The 22208-nt window shown below is 34.4% G+C and overlaps 1 protein-coding gene and 1 pseudogene across 3 annotated transcripts in view; one reads left to right on the forward strand and one right to left on the reverse strand.

The window, feature by feature from the left end:
• Diaph2 (diaphanous related formin 2) overlaps nt 1–22208 on the forward strand; it is a 793576-nt gene that overhangs the window by 291330 nt on the left and 480038 nt on the right. The gene's annotated exons all lie outside the window — the stretch shown is intronic.
• Nucleotides 19772–20584, reverse strand: LOC101986762 (annotated as a pseudogene).

Raw genomic sequence — 22208 nt, forward strand, 5'->3', positions numbered from 1 at the left:
AAAAAAAAAAAAAAAGAATAAAATACATACATATATACAGAGTTTGGTGTAACTTCTAAATATATAGTCAACTGTTTCAAAGTAAGTACATGAGTCTATTTCCTCTTACTTTAACAAAATAAGTGAGGCTGAGTTTATTATAAACAAAATTAGTTTATTAAGTTTTACATTTGGAAGGCTGAAAGTTCAGTCATCATACCACCATGTCTGGGAATGCTGTGTTTGTTTGTACAACCATCGCAGATAATTGTACTGTAGGAATGCATGCCAGATGAGGGCATCACATACGTAGAGAAATAGATATAAACTCCCTCTAGGCCCCACGTTTTAATGATCCTATTACCTCTTAAAATCATTAAATCAATGACCATGAATCCTTCAGTGAAACCCTCTACACATAACAATATTGCAATACAAAGTTCAGGTTTTTTAGTTTTTACATTTTTTTTGTTTTTAGATTGTATTTTTCAAAGAAATAACTCTATTTGCTATTACTGTGAGTTTGCTACTATGCTTGCACTTTTCATATATTTCGGTTTTGTATCAAGTTTTGTGTACACCAATTTTCATAGAAATTATGATATTATTCTCATGCACTTAATTAACTACTCATAAATGATTTATGTCATCTTATTGTTTTAATTAGCAGACTATTTTATGGTCGTTTTAGGTTCATGAAAAATTGAATGAAACTGTTGCTGTGCTTTTTCTTATCTATTCCTTCCACCTTTCTCTGTTACTAAGATTGGGGTTCTCTATGTTTGGACAAGCATATAATGACATGTATCAACCACTTTAATGTCATGTGGAATAGTTTCTTTTCCCTACCACTCCACTATAAAGCACCTGTTCATTCTTCCTTCACTTCCCAAATTTCTTTCCCACACTATTTCCATGATTTTACCTAATATTTTTGTACTAGCATTATTCCAACCAAAACAAAATCTAGAGTCCTGAAAATCATTTTCTGAGTATCTTTATTTTTTTACCAGTCTGAGACTGCAGACTTAGCCTTTCCTCTTTTCAGAATTCTCATTTTCTGGTCCCCTCCCCCACCTATACTTCCTGCCTGGCTACTGGCCAGTCAGCATTTTATTAAACCAATACAAATGACAAATCTTTATAGGGTACAAGACCATTGTCCCACAGTATAGCCTCTTTGGAATAATTATCTGAATAATTTTATTTTATTTGCAATTTTGTACCTAATATTATAGTGATATTTTATTTTATGTTGTAATAAATAAAGCTTGCCTAAACATCAGAAGGGCAAAGCTATGTCACTAGAGGTCAGGCAGTAGTGGCACACACTTTTAATTTCAGGATTTGGGAGACAGAGGCAGATGGATCTCTATGAGTTCAACGCTGATCTGGGCTACACAGGATCAATGCTATAACAAATCCAGGTGGTGGTGTACTTTTAATTCCAGTACTAGGGAGTCAAGCCTTTAATCCCATCACTAAAGGAAATATAAATTCGAGGAGAGAGATGCTTAGTCTGCTTAGTCAGTTTAGTTGGCTTAGTCTCCGGTTGCACAGCTTTGGTAAAGGTAAGACTACTCTAGTGGCTTGGCTGCTTTGTTTTTCTGCTTTTCAGGTTGAACCCCAATATCTGACTCTGAGTTTTTATTATTTGTGCTACATTTAATATGATATTAGTTTGTCCATTTTTATCCTATTCCAAGTAGTAATAATACATTTTTTACTGACAACATAAAAAAGTCTTCTAAAAATGAAAGCTGTTAGTGAAGTGATAAAAATCAGGAAAGATAATTGTCACACCATTATGTGAAAGAGAACCTTGGAAGAATGAATCAAATTGCTAATGTCAAACAAGACTCCAGTGTTTCAAGTCTTCCCTTACTCAACTGCAACATTCACTGGATTAAAAAAAAAATAAACGACAAGGACAATTCAAGCTCTTGTCTGTGTAGTACTATGTTCTTGTCTGTGTACTACTATGGTTGACCCATTCACTTTCTGTTCAGAAAATCTAGTTAACACTAGCTTGACTATCAATGCATTTTAACAAACACTGGTCAGAGTGATTACTTGAAAGCCTTTGTAGTGAGAATGATCTTGAAGCATAGTGTAAATAAACCCTTGAGTGAGCTGTCTCACAAACGCTATTGTGATTTATGTAAAGCTCTTTGATTGTATGCATGCCTGCCTGTGACTGTGTCTTGTCAAACTCCCTTATAATAAGTAGTAATTAACTTTTGGATGTGTGTTTCTGGTGAGAAGGCAGTTTTACAGTAGCTCTTGTTATTATTCCCTGCCAAATGTTACATAAACGTATGCCAAGACTATTGGAGTGTGACTGGTCAAACTTAACTCTTGATTCTTTGTTTTTGGTTTTTTTTTGGTTTTTCGAGACAGGGTTTCTCTGTAGCTTTGGAGCCTGTCCTGGAACTCCCTTGGTAGACCAGGCTGGCCTCGAACTCACAGAGATCCACCTGCCTCTGCCTCCCGAGTGCTGGGATTGCAGGCGTGCGCCACCACCGCCCGGCTAACTCTTGATTCTTTAGAATGACTTTGCCTCTTGGAAAAACAAATCTCTTTATTTCTTTGAGTAGGTGAGACATTGATGTGCAGTGTCCTTTTTATATTGCTCTTAATATACTCCTGGACTTGAATATATACAGTCTTCAAAATTATCACAGTATAAGTGAATGTTAAAATCTTTGAGTAATATTCATTTAGAATCACTATTTCTAAGGACTCTCATAAAATTGAGGATATACTATAAACTGTGTTGTAGTTCAAAAAATGAAATTAACAAATGTTAAGTAATAATGAAATACAAAAAGTATAAACAAAACAAGTTTCAGCCGGGCGATGGTGGCGCAGGCCTTTAATCCCAGCACTCGGGAGGCAGAGGTAGGCGGATCTCTGTGAGTTCGAGACCAGCCTGGTCTACAGAGCTAGTTTCAGGACAGGCTCCAAAGCCACAGCGAAACCCTGTCTCGAAAACCAAAAAACAAAACAAAACAAAACAAGTTTCTGTACTCTAATAAGCCTCTCTCCCCACACAACAACCCAATTCATCCAAATAAACCGAATTAGAAAAAGCCCAGGTTTATGAACACACTGGATAAGGAAAATGTGGTACAATAACACAATGGCATACTACACAGTGGAAAAAAGTAATGGCATCTTAAAATTTGTGGACAAATAGGTGGATTCTAGAAAACATCATACTGAGTGAGGTAACCCAGACTCAGAAAGACAAATATACTATACTCATAAGTGGCTTATAGACACAAAACAAAGAAAAACAGCTTAGAATTCACAATCCCAGAGAACCTAGACAACAAAGAGGACCCTAAGAGATACATACATGGATCTAATCTACATGGGAAGTAGAAAAAGACAAGATCTCCTGAGTAAATTGGGAGAATGGGGATCATGGGAGACAGTAGAAGGGGAGGGGAGATTCAGGGAAGGGATCAGAGAAAAATATATGGCTCAATAAAAACAATTTTTTAATACTAAAAGAGCCCGGGTTTAATGGGTAAAATGCTCCCAGGTGATTTTTCCGGCCCTCCAGGGAGGAGACTGGGAAGCGAAACTGAAAACCACCTGTGTGTTTTCTGGGCAACAGTTTAAATACCTTGTGGGAGTGGTCTTGAGCATTTCTGGAGAAGGAACCATGTTTGATGGACTTTTTCAGATGAGAGAGTGTTTGGGGAGAGAGACATGGGGAAGGGATTGAGGTTGAGCGTCCACTAGAACAATCTCAGAATTTTGGGGCTAACCAAGCCCCTGTTAAGAGTGTATCTCACATGGTTTATGAAGACATTAATAGTCTTTTTTTCTAGGGCTAGGGTGAATTGAGAGAAATTTGAAAATCTTTCTCATCCACTTGTGAAAACAGAGAATTAAACAAAGCAAATAACACATTTTTAAAAACTTTTCATGTAACATATATTCTTTCCTCTGTAACCCTCCTCCAAAGCTCCTTTGCACTTTCCTGCCCACTGGACTTCAAGTTTTCTGTAAAAATATGCCAACTAAAAAAACAAAAATCCAAAAACTAATAAGAAGGGAAAGAAAAAATAAAAGCTTGAAAAGTCACACCCACACACCCACATTCATAATAAAATACTCCATTTTGTGTTGGATAACTACTCTGGGGCCTGAGACATACGACCTCCCCTTGAGTATGATAGACCCACTGACACTTCACTGAAGAAAATTTATATTCCCTTTCTCATCTTCTGCCAATTGCAAGCAACCTCTTGGTGAGGGGTAGGTCTTTATGTATGCTTACCCTTTTCTGTTCTGCTGTTTTATTTTAACCTGTCCAGGTCTTATGTGTGTTTTCATAATCTCTGTGAGTTCATATATGTATTTGTCCTGCTGTGGGATTTTTAACTTTCTAATTTAACTTTGTATTTTGATGGTGCCTGAAAAAATATGAAAGCTGTCCTTATGCAGACTAATATAACTGCCTAATTCATATTCAAATGCAATTTATGTTATATTCTTGCACCTATATCATTCAAAGATAAAGAGGAACCAATATAATAACTACTCAAAACATGATTTTATAGTGTAGTGCCTTCATGTTTAATGGTAAAAATTAAACACGATGAAAACATCATAGATCTCAAACCATGAAGCATTACATTTTTAATTAATCTGAATTATGTAATTATATGCTTTTCTAATCAAGTATAACTTAAGGCTCCTGGGATATTCAGCCTCAGAAACAATATTTTTAAGGAGATTGAGGAATTTTCATATCTTTAACTTTCAAACTGCAGGTGGCCCTCTTGATCTTTCAGCTTAGTTTTTATGTTAGTAACTTTTGTTCTACTTTCTTGTTGCCTTCTAAGTATTTAGAAAATATTTTTACCCAGATAAATAGATTTTCTCTTGAAACTTCAGGTTATCCTATTATTGGTTTATGGGCAACATGGCTTGGTTTCCTCACATGTAGACGATTTTTTTCCCAAATATTACTTAATCAGCAGTTAGAATATCTGTGATCTCCTTCTGCAGTTGAACTTGCTAAGTATCAATTATACTGTTAATAATGCTTCTACAAGATGACACCAGTGGTGTTGTATTACATAAAAAGAACAATAAAAACCAAATGATGTTTTTCATTTTCCTTCCTCTTGTTTTCAGTGTAGCATTCTGAAGGCACATTAAAGAGTTCCACAATAGCCCAGAATGGAGTATAGCAAAAGTTTATTTATTTGGGGACAAAACTCATAGTAAGGCTAGATGCTCATCTGTTTGTGCTGGAAGCTGGAAACTGAATCCAGAAGAAAAGGGGGCCTGCACAGGGTTTTCATCTGCACTTAGAGTACATCAAACCATGCCCAAAATGGGCTGATATCTAAAAAGCTATTGGCTGAAGGAGTTCCCACAACTGCATTCGATGTTAAATTCTGTGTAATGTTTGTCATATATATATATTCTTGTAGTACTGCTGTTTTATCCCATGATAAACACATGTGGTTTTTGGAGTATCAAAATAAATGGTCAGGAATAGCTATAGATACAATTTCAGATGTTAAGTTGTGATTCAACTATTTTTTTTACACATTCTCATAATTTTACGGGAATTTCCTAGTTCCATTAATCTTAAGTATCATAAATGTTCAGAAAAATTATGGGCAGACGTAAATTAGTGGATAACATAGTCATTAATTTGAATCCTAAACTGTAATAAATAATAATAGCATGGTAAATTTGTATAAGCTGAAAATTTGATTTTTCCCTTATCTGAGTAAAGAATATGCATTAACTACTTTTTAAGATACTAGATTAGTCTAAAATATGAGGAAGCAATGGGAATAGTCCTAGAAAGATAGTTCTTGGCAGTACTTGATTATGTTAAAAGTATAAGTGACCATAGCCAAAAGATTGTTGGCACCAAAGGTCTTATACTAAGATGTTCATCAAGTAATGAAATTAAAACTCCAAATATTGAATTCTTCATGATGTCTGTCTTATAAATATTCTTTTACTACCACTATAATAAGTAACTGATACAAAACTGACCTTAAAAATGACACATATGGCATTACTGCAGCTGGACTGTTGTCCTGGAGATTCACAGAGGAGGCCTCCTAGGAATTATTTGTATTTTCCTTTTGTGTAAAGTTTTGTCTAGAAATTCACTGTGCAAACAGTAGCTATTCACTAGCACCTGTTTCTGTTGAGGGAAAAGGTGCCTTTTATTTAGAGACCATCAGTTGCCATTTCCTCACTGCACAATGGACCTATATAAAAGGCGAACATTCCACTGATGCCAAAGGAAGCCTCCTGAGCTTTCAACATCAGGGTCCCATGTAAACATTGAATCTACCAATGTTTTCTTTTTACTATGCATGCCATTACATCTAAGACCTTTTTAAGAAAAAAATAAGTTAATTCATAACCATAACACAAAACTCCCAAACTTCAGTTTTTAATTTAAAATCCAGCAGTATGTGAAATGCTGTAGCAATGTTTGGTGTAAGCGTGCTCATTTGCATAAATATTACTTTAATCTTCTTAAGGTATTAGCAAAGTAATTTCATTATAGAAGTAATGATGTCAAAATAGCCCATAGAATATTCTTTTAGTGATCATGGAATTGTTTTCAATGTATCTATTGTTATTCCATCTAAATGATTGGGAGGTTCATGATTAGTCCTTTTCAGTGTGACATTTACTACCTTTATTGCCTACCAGCTGTCACTGACTCCTGACAGTTTTACCTGTCAGTTTGGTATTCTACTAAAGCCAGCTTCTCAGTGGTCTGCCTAGCATTTTTGTTTTGTTTTTACAGAGCTTGATCCCATGATCATGCATGCTAAGCAAGTGCTATTCCCGTTGAGTCCCACCCCCTGGTCTCTGTTAGTTGTCTCTTTTTAGTATTAGTATTTAGACTGTTCTTCACAAAACTTTCTGAATAAATTGAAATGTTTTCTTATTTTTTCTGTTTTAATGAAACTTTTACTTATTAATAGTTCTCATCATCTTTTAACCTTAATTGCTTGCTTCTACAATCACAGCTTATTATATCTCAATATTAGTCTCTTCTGGGATAGTTCTGGGGCCCTTTCTCTGTAGCTTTTGAAACAAACAATATATTTTATAGGTATATGTTATATTATTGTATTGCAAGACATACAACATTTGGGGTGTTTATACATTTTTGCTATTGTGTATCACTAACAATACCCATTATGTGGATGGAATTCTCTCGTCTTACATTCCTAATTTTTAAGCTCTTTACCTTTTTGCTCTTATGTTACTGTTATGTTACATTTGAAACAAAGAGGCTCAAGTGTAAAAATTTCATTGTAACAAGAAATATGATAGAAATTATTCCAATTATAAGTTGATTTACTATGCCTCTTAAAACATCATTTAGAAAGTATATTCTGAAATCCTTTTTATAAACTTTTTATTAATAGGGCTGTGTATGTGTGTATATACTGAACATTCAATTCAGTGCTTAATATACAGTAGCATGTGCATTATTATTAAATTATAAGCAAAGCACTATAATAATACTTCTAGTTTTATCTAAAGGATATAGTTCCTTACTTTAAGATAGTCTTGCATATCTACTTTGCTTATCTCATGAAGTTTTATTAATATTTTTGTTTTCTATTTGATACTGTCAGCTACTGAACAGAGCATTTACTCAGCATTGCTCTATTCAAAGAGCAGCATTGTAAACAACAACAACAACAAAAAAAAACCCAAAACACTATTGTACCCATATAAACCATGTGGAAGCCATTATATTCTATCCTTTCTAAGGCTCTGGGTTCTGTATTTTGAAAGTCTAATCACACTGTCAATCACTAAGACTTCCCACAACACAGTGCAATAAAAGTTCATAGTGTGATACTAAATTGCTGAGAGACTATTTGTTCTTCAGATATATTTACCTATCCATAAATACCTCTATATTAGGTACCAATTCCATGTTGAGAAATTAAAATGTGAGATTTTTATCTGTATGATTAAAAAACACCTAAAAACCACTTAAATTGTTTAACATTGAAATCTGGACTTTCAAAATGAACTCATTTCCAAATTAAGACAATAACACTGGAGACCAGGAAAATACCAAGTCTAATAAACTAAGTCAGTTATGTTAGAATGCTAGTAAATGTCTCTTTAAAAGGTCATCTCTATTACTTCTTCTAGTGTTCACTTTATTGGCATTTCTTTTTAAACTCTCTCCATCCTTTTCTCTCTAAAACGATAACGTGTTCTATAAGTTAAACTTCACTAAATAGAAAACTTTATAAAATATTTAATATGTTTAAGCAAACTGAATCAATAGAGAATATTTTACTATTCAAACAATACCCATAATCACAGTTTCTTTAAGTATGTTTAAAAGCAAAGGGTTAAAAATTAGTAACATTTATAAAGATTGTGTTCCACTGCTGTTAACTTTTTCATACTTATACATGTGTTTTTGTTTGCTTGCTTTAAGACAAGATCTCACTATGTAGCCCTGGCTGGCCTAGAAGTTGCTATAAGGAGTATGTTGGCCACAAATTCAGAGATGTACCTCCTTTTGCCTTCAGAATTATGAGTAGTATTTTTGTTTTAAGTTATTGGTGAATCAGTGTAACTTTCAAGCTCTTTACTCATAAGTGTGATTAAATTCATATCTTCATAATTCTTAATCCATGAATAAGTATTGAATTAAAAAAATCCTACATTGAAAATGGATATATAAAAGTGGTTTAATTTTATTTCTTTTGATGACAACCCCTTCCATTTGATATTTAAATTTTCCCAGTAATCAGTAGGGAAGGGAAGCTGTGTCTTCTATGAGAATGTAATAAAATGAAAATATTACTTCCTTGTTTCTAATGATTTAGGAGGAATTTCAAATATTTAATCATTATTTTGGTTTTTAAAAACATAGTTTGGTAATTGTTAATGTGTTCATTTATTTGTGATAGTGCTTTATGATTTAAACCTAATAGAAAATACATTTTATTAATGTTAAAAATGAAAACACAAGAAAGTACAGATTTTTCCTGATAGTACGTTGTTATACTTTACAAACAGAAATTAATATGAAAATAAAAGTGATTGAAAAGTATTGTAATTTTTACAGTCTGTTTTCATTTGCATGTAATTAAATGATTAATAATTTCAAATATATTCTGAGTAAGCACAATTATGATGTAGATTAGTCTTCAAAAAGTTATATATTGTAGACATAGGCTTTTGTTTTTGTTATCTTATAACTCCAAAATTATAGGAAAGTGACAATCAGTGTGGAATTTTCAAGTCTGCAAAATATCTTACCTCGAGATTATACAGAAGTGATTTTGAATAAAAAGTCAAAACTTCGTCCTCCAGCAGTGCTCTTTCATTATACTGAACTAGAAAAAATATAGAAATCAAACTATCACCATGTAATGATTTAAAAATTTATCCACACTTGAAACCTTTGCACCATTGTGCTATTTTCACATAACCTCCTTCTGTCACGTATAAAAAATAGACTCAGACCATTATAGTTCAGGCAGAAATATATTATGATTGTATTCTCCTGCAAAGTTTTTGCAACTTGAATTAAAAAAAATGTGTGTGTGTGTGTGTGTGTGTGTGTGTGTGTTTGTGAATGCTCGATGCAGTAATCTAGGAAAAGTCTCTATATAACAGTGAGCATGGTATTTTTCTAGACAGTGTTGGTCTCAGAGGTCCCCATTAAAAAGAATAAGGATTGCTACTTCTCAAACTTTGTCAGATACTGGATATATTACCTGCATACAAAATGGAGGCATTACTGATACCAGGCTGCCTTTATGATAACCTTCTTTATATACTTACAGGACATATCAACTGCTGTATGCATTGTATCAGTGTTACCAGTGCTTTGCTTGTAAGCCTGCATAAGTAATACACAGAGGAAGAAATCACAGGCCTTGGATTGTGAAATGTCTAATCCAGTCACAGTGATGCAGTGTTCAAATGAAATATTGCAGATTTAATGAGCAATCTAGGACAGAGACACATGTACTGGACACACCAGGGAGAGAGATTACATGTACAGGGACTAATTAGCATGAAATATGAATACATTTGTATAAGTCCTCTTGATCTATTGGAGTTCTTCATTATTGGGAATGATTTTTGCATGAAGTTAATGAAGAGAAATTCAGGAGTTATGCTGTATAAAGAATTTTAAAATAGTATTTTAACTTTTTGAATCTGCAACGTCTCTATCTACAGCCAAAAAAGAGGTTGTAGATCATAAAATAGGTTGATCAAGTGAATATTGTCCCCTTTCCTACAACATCTGAAATACATTTGGTAGGGAACAAGAAATGCCCTTCAGATAACTAGTCAACTAATTAACAAGAACTTTGAACTTGGTATCTTAGTAGATAAACACTAGATATTAAATGTAATCTTGCATTTTAATAAGGTAATATGGGAATAGAAAAGTCCAGAAATGCACCTCTAGTCAGAGGCACAGAGCTTGGTTTTAGTTGCTTAGGGATTTTATGTAGCTTTGGCAATGACACTTGTATGTGGAATGATATTTCAAATTGATTTAATTCTAATTGAAATTTTTAAAATTCAAGGTTATAATACTCATTTGAATATTAGGCATTTAGTAAAAATGCTTTCTCCCTTAATTTCACATTTAAAAATTTACATGTGAGATTTCAAAGTGTAAGTTTCAATGCAACTTGATATATCATGGCTGGCTGATATCCATGGGAGGCCTGCCTATATTTAAAGGCACACAGTGGAGGAGGAATGGGTGGAGGCAGGTGGAACTGGAAAGAGGGGTGAGAGGGGAAAATTTGATTGGTATGTAAAAACTAAGAAACAAACAAACAAACCAAACCTTGCCAGGTGGTGATGGTAGTGTACACCTTAATCCCAGGACTCTGAAGGCAGAGGCAGGTGGATCTCTGAGTTCCCACAGCCTGGTCTACAAAGTAAGTCCCAGGATAGCGAACAGAGAAACCCTATTCCAAAAATAAAACAAAGCAGAGTAAACACAGCTAGTTTCTGGAATTGTTATTTTCTCACTTGTCCTAGTCTTCAAAACAATTTGAAATTGGATTGTCAAATATATACTTTTATGTTAAAATACTGAATGTTAACATCTCATTTTATTTTACTTTTGTAACTTTTTTGTATTTTGTTTTGCCAAATATCTTATAAACTGCTATAGAAATTCTTATGAAAGGAAATTCACTATTTTTCACATGTAAAATTAGAGTGAGAGTAACAAATAGAATAGTTTCATAAACTGGCATAGGGCTATGCTGACTAGCAGTGAAATAGACTACACATGGTACATGAACTCACAGCTTGTGCACAGGGAATTATGTAAGTGGTATGGTGAATTATTAGAGATGGTGAAATAAACCACAATATTAGAATAAAGGTATCAATAATCAGCATTTTATATGTCCTGGTCTAAACAAGTCAGTGGTCTATTCATTTGACTATTGTGCTACCCCTTGAGAGTTGACTAGCCAGAGGTAAACCATGAGTCAGACTGGTTCTTTGTATGAATACACTTACATTATCCCTTCCATTTTCTCCTGTCAAATTTCCGACCTTTTTATAATTAATGTTACAACAACCTACTGCATTCATTTAATTTTTGTTCATATATAAAGTAAAGTCTATAGTGTACATACAGGGAAGTAACTGAGCACTGGGATTTGATAGACTATCATGAGGATCATTCCAAGAGAAATGCAGTTCCCCCTCATTCACCAGACATTAACCACCTGTAGTTTTCCATCTAGGCCTGTGACCTAGTGAAGCTACCTCATCCATATTGTCATGTTGATTTGTGGTTATTGTGTAGTTCTTGTTTAGGTAACTGTATTATTCAGAGTTTGTGAGAACAGTCAACACCCCTTTTCTGTGTAGAGCCACTGCCTAGCTCTTAACATACTCCCTCTCCTAAAATGTACCCAGAAACTTACTTGTCCAGGCTGTGCTATAGATCTGTAAATTCGAGATCTATACACCAAGGTCACATATTCTCTGCTTATTGACCATTGTGGTTCTTTGTAGAAGCTTCTTTTATGAGACATGAGAGCTTCACATACCTGTGGGTATAAGGATAAGTATTTTGAATAGAGTTGTATGCTATATTGGTTTTGGAAAATGACAATACTATGTTCTCTTTTAGAGCCAAGAGTGGTTTATAAGTTTAGCCAAGAGTAGTTCACAGGATTATAGTACCAGGCATGAGCTCTCTCCTATTAAGCAGGCCTTAAGTCCTGGCAGACATCTGTTGGTTTCCCCAAAGATATAAGTGCCAGTATTGAACTGTTGCAGATACCCTGCCAGGCCAGTGATTGTTGTGGTTCTATATTTTAGGCATTTCATATTAGAGTGGTATAATTTTTCTTTTTACCTAGTGATCTTACATGCTTATATTAACCCGTCATTACCTTTGTTACAGTTTTTTACTCAGATATTTTTTCTTTATTAATTTGGCTTTAAAGTGTTTTTAAGATATATCATTGATTTTGTTATGGTAATAATGATTGTTTTGTATAAAATGAAATTGATGGAGCTATATAAACAAGAATTTCTTTAAAACTGAGAAGTTATACTTTAGTTATATTAGTAACTGAGTGGCATATAATAACTCTAATATAGACGGCTCAAGAGAAATTATCCAAGTTGTGCTATTCATTATCCCTGGCTTCCATTCAAATGGAGTTGGATGTGTTATTTTCATACTCTCCTTCTTGAGTTTCCATCTGTGACAGTCTCTTGGCAGGATTTCAATCCACTCCTAAGTTTCATCTCTGTAGTTGGTACTGAGCCAGTTTTCCCGGCTTCAGGAAGGAGATCTCTATTAATGTACATTTAGTACCCTGGAACTCTTGTGGTTGTGAATGTACTAGTCAGCATGGAGGACAGGCAAATATTTTGAAATTAAGGGGATCAGGGATATGTAATGAAACTGAAGCAGGTCGAATTGTAAATGACCCTTACAGCTGATGGTCTAAAATTGTCACTCCTTACATGAGGGAGATCAAGACAGGCTGTTTTGTTTGCTTTCTCAAACTTGGTGATTCGTTGGTAGACATTATGCTAGAGAGATGTAATAATAGAGACTAAACATGTAACGTTTTACTCAACACTTTAGTTTCAATATTTTTACCTTTACAGAATTTTAAGGATAAGACTTAGCGAATACTCAAATTGTGTGTAAGTGTACACTTGTGTGTGTACAAATGGCTACATGAATATGTGTATGATGAGCATTTTGAAATGTTTACAGTTGTATTTGGTATGAGGCATTAATATGGAAAACATTTATTAAACACATTTGAATGTTTGTAAACATAGTGAGATAAAAGCAAGTGTTTTTACAGTTTCTATAACTTAGAGCATATCTCAGTTAATTTCAGTGTTATTTCAATTATAAACCCTACAACAGTTTTTTTTTTGTGGTCATTGCTTGTGAGCTCTGTAAATTGAATTCTAGAAATAATTGGAGCTTTCCAATGAAATCTATAATTCTCTTCTGACAAGACAGGATTGTAGTTCACATCATCAGATGTCACAGCTGTGACCAAGAATGCCACAAAGTAGTGTATCTTGTCTGGTGATATAAGGTCTATGCTTGCTTCAAATATATTTAATTTTCATGTACATCTCAGCCATATTATTCTGTATTTGTGAGTATTTTCAATTTAATATGTAGACTTACACATTTTATACATGTTGTAGTTGCATATGTACTACATTTAAGAAATCAAAACAATAATACAAATTGTGCGTTTTTTATCTGCTCATGCCTTTATTTGGTGATTGTAACCTTTGATTAGAAATGATAATAATATTTTATCTTTACATGTTCACTGTTTTAACAACAACAATATTGAGAAGTTTTTGTTTGTTTTGTTTTTAACCTATGGGCAATATTTCCTAATTGGAAAAAAAATTGTACTTTCACATGCATATTAAGCTATAAAAGAAAAGGAGGATCTGTTGTTTGTTCAGTGTTCAAGGAACTAGAGAACATAAGTGTATACTGTATCTGTATGGATTTTAAGAAATTAGTATTGTCTTCTCTGTCAGTGATTATGAAATAATTCTTGATGACATTTAGCCCTTCTTTGCCTCATTTGTTCTTTCATTCATTGGTACTTGTTTCCCCCTGTAACCATTCATTGATAACTTCCCAGGATAAAACATTCAAAGGACAGATGATATAGGAAATTGACAGTATTTACATATATATTGTTAAAATGAGGTAATGAATGAGAAAAGGCTTTAAAAGGGAGAATGATTTCCTGACAGGGTGTTTTGCTTATAAAGTGTTCACTTCAGATTAATTGGGAATGTCATTACCCAATTATGTTTTAGATATTCATTTGTGGAGAAGTGGGTTGTCATTTTTTCTATCTGTGATGGGTTTTTCTTTTTATAATTTCAATTATAAATTGACAGTTATATTCTGAACATCGTTGTTTTTCTCAGAATTAATTTTTGTTGGTTCTGGGGAAATCTAAGTTAATAGTAAATTCAAGTTTATTTAATATATTTTCTTTTATAGAATTTCTTCACTATATGTATTGATTAGTGAAAAACTATTGCAGTGCTTTTGTTTCTTTACGCAAATCAAACATATTGTTTATGCATTCAAAGAAAACATAATACATACCAATAAAAATGAACATAAATGATTTTGTATTGAATAAATGTATTGCTAAAGTTGAAATTTTCAGTAGTTGAGAAAAATCAAAATGAATGCATTTTACATCAAATTTTGTACATGGAATAGAATCTGTATTTGTGTGTTCATTATAATATTCTCAGGGAGTCAATCTGTTAATAGAAAGTTAATTAGATAAACAGAATGTGATGTACTATCACGTGCATATTAAGGTATAAAAGCAAAGGAGGATCTGTTGTTTGTTCAGGGTTGAAGGAACTAGAGAACATAATGCTAATTAATGCATGTCAGACACAGAAGTACAGATACCTCATGTTTTTACTTTATATGTATAATTGAAAAAGTGAATCCTAAGTAGAGAATAGAACATTGGTTGTTATCTGGAATGGCTGCTCATAGTGAGAGAGTATGAAAAGGTGTCATCAATCTGTACATTGGTTGAATATGAACAATAATGTCCAACATTCAGAATCATAGGAAAATTATGCTCTACAGCAATTGACTATATCAAAATAGTTTACAGAGATGTGTATTAATCACTTTTTATTCCATTACAGATATCAAGATAATAAATTTATAAAGAAAATGTTTCTTTTTTATTCACCGGGCTTTTGTTACTGGTGTGTTTGACCAGCTCCCATTAGCACCTAGCTGTGGACCAAGTGATTATATCACTATTGGCATTCACTACTGGCACTACTGGAGGTTATTCATATCCAACATATAGCAAGAAAAATTTTACTCAAATGTGAAGAAATGATAGATGTCTGAAGTGTTACTATGTTGGACAAACCTGACATGTTTATTTCTCATATGCCGGCATGGAAATACCACACTGTAGTCCATTCATATATATAATTATTATGTACCAAATGTTATCTCTCTATTTGTTTGCCCATCTGACTATCCGTCTGTCAGTCCATCAACCTACTTACCTACCTACCTACCTACCTACATACATACCTACCTACTTACCTACCTACCTAGATAGCTATCTTTCTGTTTTTATCTATATCTATTTAAGTAAATAAAACTCTACTGAAAATAGTTTCAATTTTAAACAATCACAGTATTTTAATTTTAGAATTTAATATCTTGTTTACCTCACAGTATCTATAGTTGAAAATATATGGCGATTCAGATTTACTAATTTAAGCATTTGAAGATATGATTTGACTTTATTCATTTTGTTTGTCAGTTCTGCACTTATCTATAGTGCATTCTGATTACTGTTCCCTCTCCCTCTTTGTTCCTATCTCTATTGATCGTTCACCCACCAGTTCCTTTCCATGACTCATGTAGGTGGCCCTTGTTAAACTAAATTAGTAACAAAACCATTTATTTAATTTTATGTAAAATAAAAGTCAGCAAAATAAAATGAACACTATCTTTAAAAACAAACAAACAAACAAACAAACAACTTTAGGCCCTATTAAAGACGCTGCATCACAAAAAATTTTACCCGCCAAAACAGTATGTAATGTTCTAACTGTTCATGTTAGTGAGGTCTTCTCTGTTGATTGAATGCCTGATGGAGGTGGGTCTTGTATCTTATCTGTTGCTTTCATTGGTTAATTAATAAAAAAAAAACCTGCTTGGCCCTCTGATAGGGTAGAATTTAGATAGGCGGAGTAGACAGAAGAGAATGCTGGGAGAAAGAAGCCGAGTTGGGCAATCGCCATCATTCTCCCACCCGATACAGCTGCAGGTTAAGATCTTCCCTGGTAAGCCCCTCGTGGGCTACACAGATTATTATAAATGGGCTAGATCAATATGTAAGAGCTAGCCAATAAGAGGCTGGAACTAATGGGCCAGGCAGTGTTTAAAAGAATACAGTTTCCGTGTAATTATTTCAGGTAAAGCTAGCTGGGTAGCGGGACACAGCCCGCCCCTCCATACAACAAATGCCAATTTGTGAATGTGAGCAAGCTTTGTCAGTTTTAGCTTTTCTTTTTTCTTTTTTTTTTATTGAGAAAAGAAAAAAAAACAAGTTTCCGCCTCCTCCCAGCCTCCCATTTCCCTCCCCCTCCTCCCACCCTTCTTCCCCTCCTCCCACCTTTCTCCGCCTCCCTCTCCAGTCCAAAGAGCAGGCAGGGTTCCCTGCCCTTTGGAAAGTCCAAGGTCCTCCCCCCTCTGTCCATATCTAGGAAGGCGAACATCCAAACTGGCTAGGCTCCCACAAAGCCAGCACATTAAGTAGGATCAAAACCCCATGCCATTGTCCTTGGCTTCTCATCAGCCCTCATTGTTCGCCATGTTCAGAGAGTCCAGTTTTATCTCATGCTTTTTCAGTCACAGTCCAGCTGACCTTGGTGAGCTCCTAATAGAACAGCCCCACTGTCTCAGTGGGTGGGTGCACCTCTCGTGGTCCTGACTTCTTTGCTCATGTTCTCCCTCGTTCTGCTCCTCATTGGGACCTTGGGAGCTCAGTCCAGTGCTCCAGTGTGGGTCTCTGTCTCTATCTCCATCCATCACCAGATGAAGGTTCTATGGTGATATGCAAGATATTCATCAGTATGGCTATAGGATAGGGTCATTTCAGGTTCCCTATCCTCAGCTGCCCAAGGAACTAACTAGGGACATCGCCTTGGGCTCCTGGGTTCAAGTCTTTTGCCAACCCTAAGGTGGCTCCCTTAACTAAGAATTGTGCTTCCGTGCTCCCCTATCCTTTTTCCCCAAGTTCCCTCCATCCTCCCCTTCTCCCTGTTCTCTCCCCATCTCCCCTTATGCCCATCCTACCCCACCCCCAAGATCCCAATTAGTACTTACATTAGTTATTTTACACAAAATACTTTAGTTTGTACAGAGAAGAGCTGATTTCTTTAAAGCTTTGCCCATGGAGTGCTTTAGATATCTTGTATTAAACCAAACCTTAGAATTCAGAGAGCAAAGCACAGCAATTTTTATAGCTTGGGATATTTTAAGTTTTATGGATATGTTTTATGTTTATATCCTAGACTGAGGACTTAACATTCTGGTATACACACACACACACACACACACACACACACACACACACACACACACACATGCATACACACAGAGATTGAAAAAACAAGGATTCAATTCATTATATGTAATTTAAAATAGTAATATTTGATCTTTTCTAGGGGCTAGTTTTAGAAGAACAAACATTTCTGAAATCTAGTAGAAAGTACTGTATTCATGCTTTTTATTCTTTGAAAAGCATTTTGAGGGCCATGCATGAATGCTTTTTGTAAATAGTGAACCAATTAAACAACACCACTAATACAATAGAGATATTTAAAAATGGAAAATCATCTCCCTATCTTCAGAGCAGAAACTTCCCTTAATTTGCATTTAGAAAGCTCTAAATTAAAATGCTAAAGGGAAGACAAACAATTTCAGCCACTGCTGCTGGTACTGTAAATACAACTGGTTTACTTGATATAATTTTAAATGAATACTCCTGATATTAAGACATCATGTTTAATCATTATGCAGTAGTAATCCACAGAATGATAGAAAGTTTTTTCCTTTGGACACAGTTTCTACCACATTTAAATATTAATTTCTTTATTTTATATTATCAAATTAAATTTTGATATCTCTATACAGAAATGGATAGGTATAAAGAAGAATGACTGAATGGTTTGCCTATGTTGGTGTTATTTCATTTGTGAACCATTCTGAGTTTGAATATACAGCAAAGAAAATATGTAATAATGCTTCTTCTTTTAAAATCCATGATATGTGTTATGAAATTGTGATGTATCAGTCAAAAATATGGAAAATTTCTGAAGAATTTACACTCAAATTCTGCACATGAGCATATAGGTTTTTATATATTTAAATTTCCTTTTTTTGATCCTACTACATGTTCTGGCTTTGTGGGAGCCTAGCAGTTTGGATGTTCACCTTCCTAGACATGGACGGAGGGGGGAGGACCTTGGACTTTCCAAAGGGCAGGGAACCCTGATGGCTCTTTGGACTGGAGAGGGAGGGGGATAGGAGTAGGGGGAGGGGAAGAAGGGTGGGAGGAGGGAGAGGGAAATGGGAGGCTGGGAGGAGGCGGAAACTTTTTTCTTTTTTTTTTTCCTTTTCTCAATAAAAAAAAATTCCTTTTATCGTCTGTGATTTTTGTTAGCACAGCAATGTTTACAACTTTTATTTTCAACTTCTATATCTGCTCGGTCTTAATCCCTAAAATATGTACTGAATGAAAAAGACCTTCCTCATAATACAATGACTAATCTAGATGCCATAGTCCAAGACATTCATCATCAACATTATCCTGCATCTGTCTCCTTATTATTTCTTATTATTATAAAGTCTTTTCATTTATAGAAACATATCCTTTTTTACTGGTCCTTATCTGCCACTGCATTATCTTAGATCCCCCTTATATATTTATTCATTTTTCCATCATAACTGGTTCATTTTATGTAACATAATTAATAGTCTATGTCCATTATATCTTCTCCTCATTAAAATGGACCATTCTTGATTCTATTTAATTATTTACCATTTCTTTGTTTCTCAGAAAATTTAAACCCTTGGAGAAACACCTGTAACACAATAGTTACTCTTCCAATCATATCTTCTCTGTTCAGTTAACTCCAGTTAAACTTTGATCCCCATTATTCTACTTTCCCCTTTTCTCAGCAGCAACAACAGCAAAAATCTATAGCCTTTCAATATCTGCTTCAAAATTTTATTTCAACTTCTCAGCAACATCTGATTGACTTGACCATTCTGTTTTCCACTGAAGTTACAACCCTAAGTTCCATAGTTCTGCAATCCCCTGAGTTTTCTCCCTATTCATTGCTATACTCCTCTTCTACTTGCTGTTTTCTCAAATGTAGTGGCTGTTTTTGAGATTGATTTTGTTGTATAGTTCAGTATTGATAATGAGTTGACTGTGTCGAATAAGTGATAAAGAAAAATTAACACAAATGACTTCAATTTCCTTTACTCTGTTCAACATGATACTTCATTTTTTTGAGCTTTTATATTTGTGTTTATTCTTCATTTAACTTTTAAAACACTACTATAGTTGAATATTAAAACAAGAACAACAGCCAAGTAGTGAGCATATTATGATTACAGTCCTTCCAACATTCACTGCTGGATATAGAGTGACAAACAGTATCTGGCCCATTAAGAGGTCCAACACTTACCGCCACCTCCAGGGTGATGTTCATTGTCCTCATATGCTTCTCCATTATAATAACGCCGTCTTTCCTGATTTGGATCAAGGTCCACCAGTTCTACCTGATCCATTTCATCAGTCTCTTCTACTTCCTTCCTTTCAGGAAAGAGTTTTTCCAGCAAAGAAAGTTTATCAGGAGAGAGAAAGCCATTCTCAGGAAAGTTTACCTTAAACTCAATGATTAGATGTCCTTTTTTATATGGCCGACGATATATTGGCATACCTTCGTTCGGCACACATTTTATAACTCCATGCTTGACAATCTGACCTGGATGAGAGGTGGTGACTATGGTTCTGTTGTCAAGAGTGGATATTGGCTTTTGGAAGCCGCACAATGCTTCAACCAGCTGTATGTCCATACACTTGAAAAGGTCTTCTCTTCGTCGTGTAAAAACAGCATGGTCCTTCTGGTCTAACACAATGATAATGTCTCCTGGCTCCAGTCCTAGCTCTTGGTCTCCTTCTCCACGGAATGTTATATTCTGACCATCTTTCGTGCCTTTATCAATATGAACTTCTAAAATCTTCTTCTCTCGAACTATCTTTCTTCCACTGCAGCTTTTACATCTGTCTTTAGGACTGATGCGTTCTCCGTGACCCTGGCATTCCATGCACACTGACTGAATTTGCTGGACCATTCCTGGTCTGATCTGATGAATCCTTATTTGCATGCCAGTCCCACTACCGTTGGGACAGCACTCTACTGCTCCTTTCTTACCACCTCGGCCTTCACATTTGTCACAGATCACATGGGACAGAGGGTGAAATTTAGGAATAAACAACTCTTTCTTGTCTTTTATTAATTGGTGATACTATTTGTCAGACATCATAGAAGAGCTACTAGGCAAGCAGTTATATCTTGAGTCTTGAATTCTAACAATTAAAGAAGTTTAACTACAGAGCATTGGCACAACAATGCCACTGTATATGTGTCTGTATGAATTCACTGGCTAAATCATTATGCATGGAGAGAGGAGATTGAAGTGTTAAAAAAATGCCCAGATTCTTCTGCCAATTAGAGACCACAAAAAATTGGGCAAATATCTATGGATTGCTTAACCACAAATTAATTATTTCCAATGAACCCTTCACATGTAAATATCAGGGAACATCACAGAACAGGGAGTGGAAAAGATGGTAAGAGCCAAAGGATCAGAATGCATCCTGGTACATAGGGAAAATATGACGGTGAATTTCCAACAGTGTGTTTGCTTCAACAAGAATAACATAATGGGGTCCCATTTCTCCAATATATGCAAAGAACTCAAGAAATTGGTCATCAAAAGAACAAATAATCCAATAAAATCGGAGTACAGAACTAACAGAGAATTCCCAACAGAGGAATCTAAAATGGCTGAAGGATACTTAAGGAAATGTTCAACATCCTTACTCATCAGAGAAATGCAAATCAGATAATACATTAAATGAGGGCATGTTAAGTGGAATGACAATAATGATTAACTACAATTGAAATACATTTTCTAGTTTAATAAATTGTGTTTATTTTGTACCCCTCATAATATAAGCTTATAATACAATATATAATTACATACTGTTTATAAATAAATAATCAAGTGGCAGTCCATAATTTTTATGAGATAAAATGCATTTTTCTATAATCTTTTATAGGAATAGTGCATAAAGGATTTACTTGAAATGTTTTAGATCAATTAAATTATACAAGTATATTTTTTAGTATATAGCAAACTCCAGAGGTGTCCTGGCTTTTTAGCTTTGACTTTGTTGATGCAGTGACCTCTATTTTATAAATTTTAAGAAAATGATATACTAAATAATTTTAAGGAACCTTCTGACTTTGTTTTATGATTTTTTTTGAAATATTTTTTTTCTGAAAATTGTATTTTAGCATTTCATGTAGATGAATCCAAATATTGTGAGCTATGTATATTGTACCCACTTAATCCAGGATTTCCACTTATTGAGGATCATGTAATTTATGGCTTTATGGTTTTCCTTTTATCCTGTGTTATCATTTCATTATATATTATCCTATAAAGTACCACAAGGAAAACATTTTAATATACAATATTAATAAACATTAAGAAAATCTTATATATTCATATTTGGGGATTATTACAACCATCCAGAAATTGAGAAAAATATAAATAGTAAAAAGAACTTTTCCATATGTCCTTTACCAAACTCACCCATACCTCCATTTCTCCTCTCCCTCTTCAGGCTGCTCTACTCTTTTCCCTTTTAGTCTCTCTCCTCAACTCTATTTTTTTTTTAACTCATTTACTGGGAAATGATTTCTATTCTTATTGCTTATCTGATGTTGATATTTATAAAGAATATCAGGGATGAAGGAAATCTAACTAGGTCCCATCCCCTGATGAAGAGTAGGCA

Source organism: Microtus ochrogaster, chromosome X (assembly GCF_000317375.1).
Source record: "Microtus ochrogaster isolate Prairie Vole_2 chromosome X, MicOch1.0, whole genome shotgun sequence".
In the NCBI taxonomy this organism is placed as follows: Eukaryota; Metazoa; Chordata; class Mammalia; order Rodentia; family Cricetidae; genus Microtus; species Microtus ochrogaster.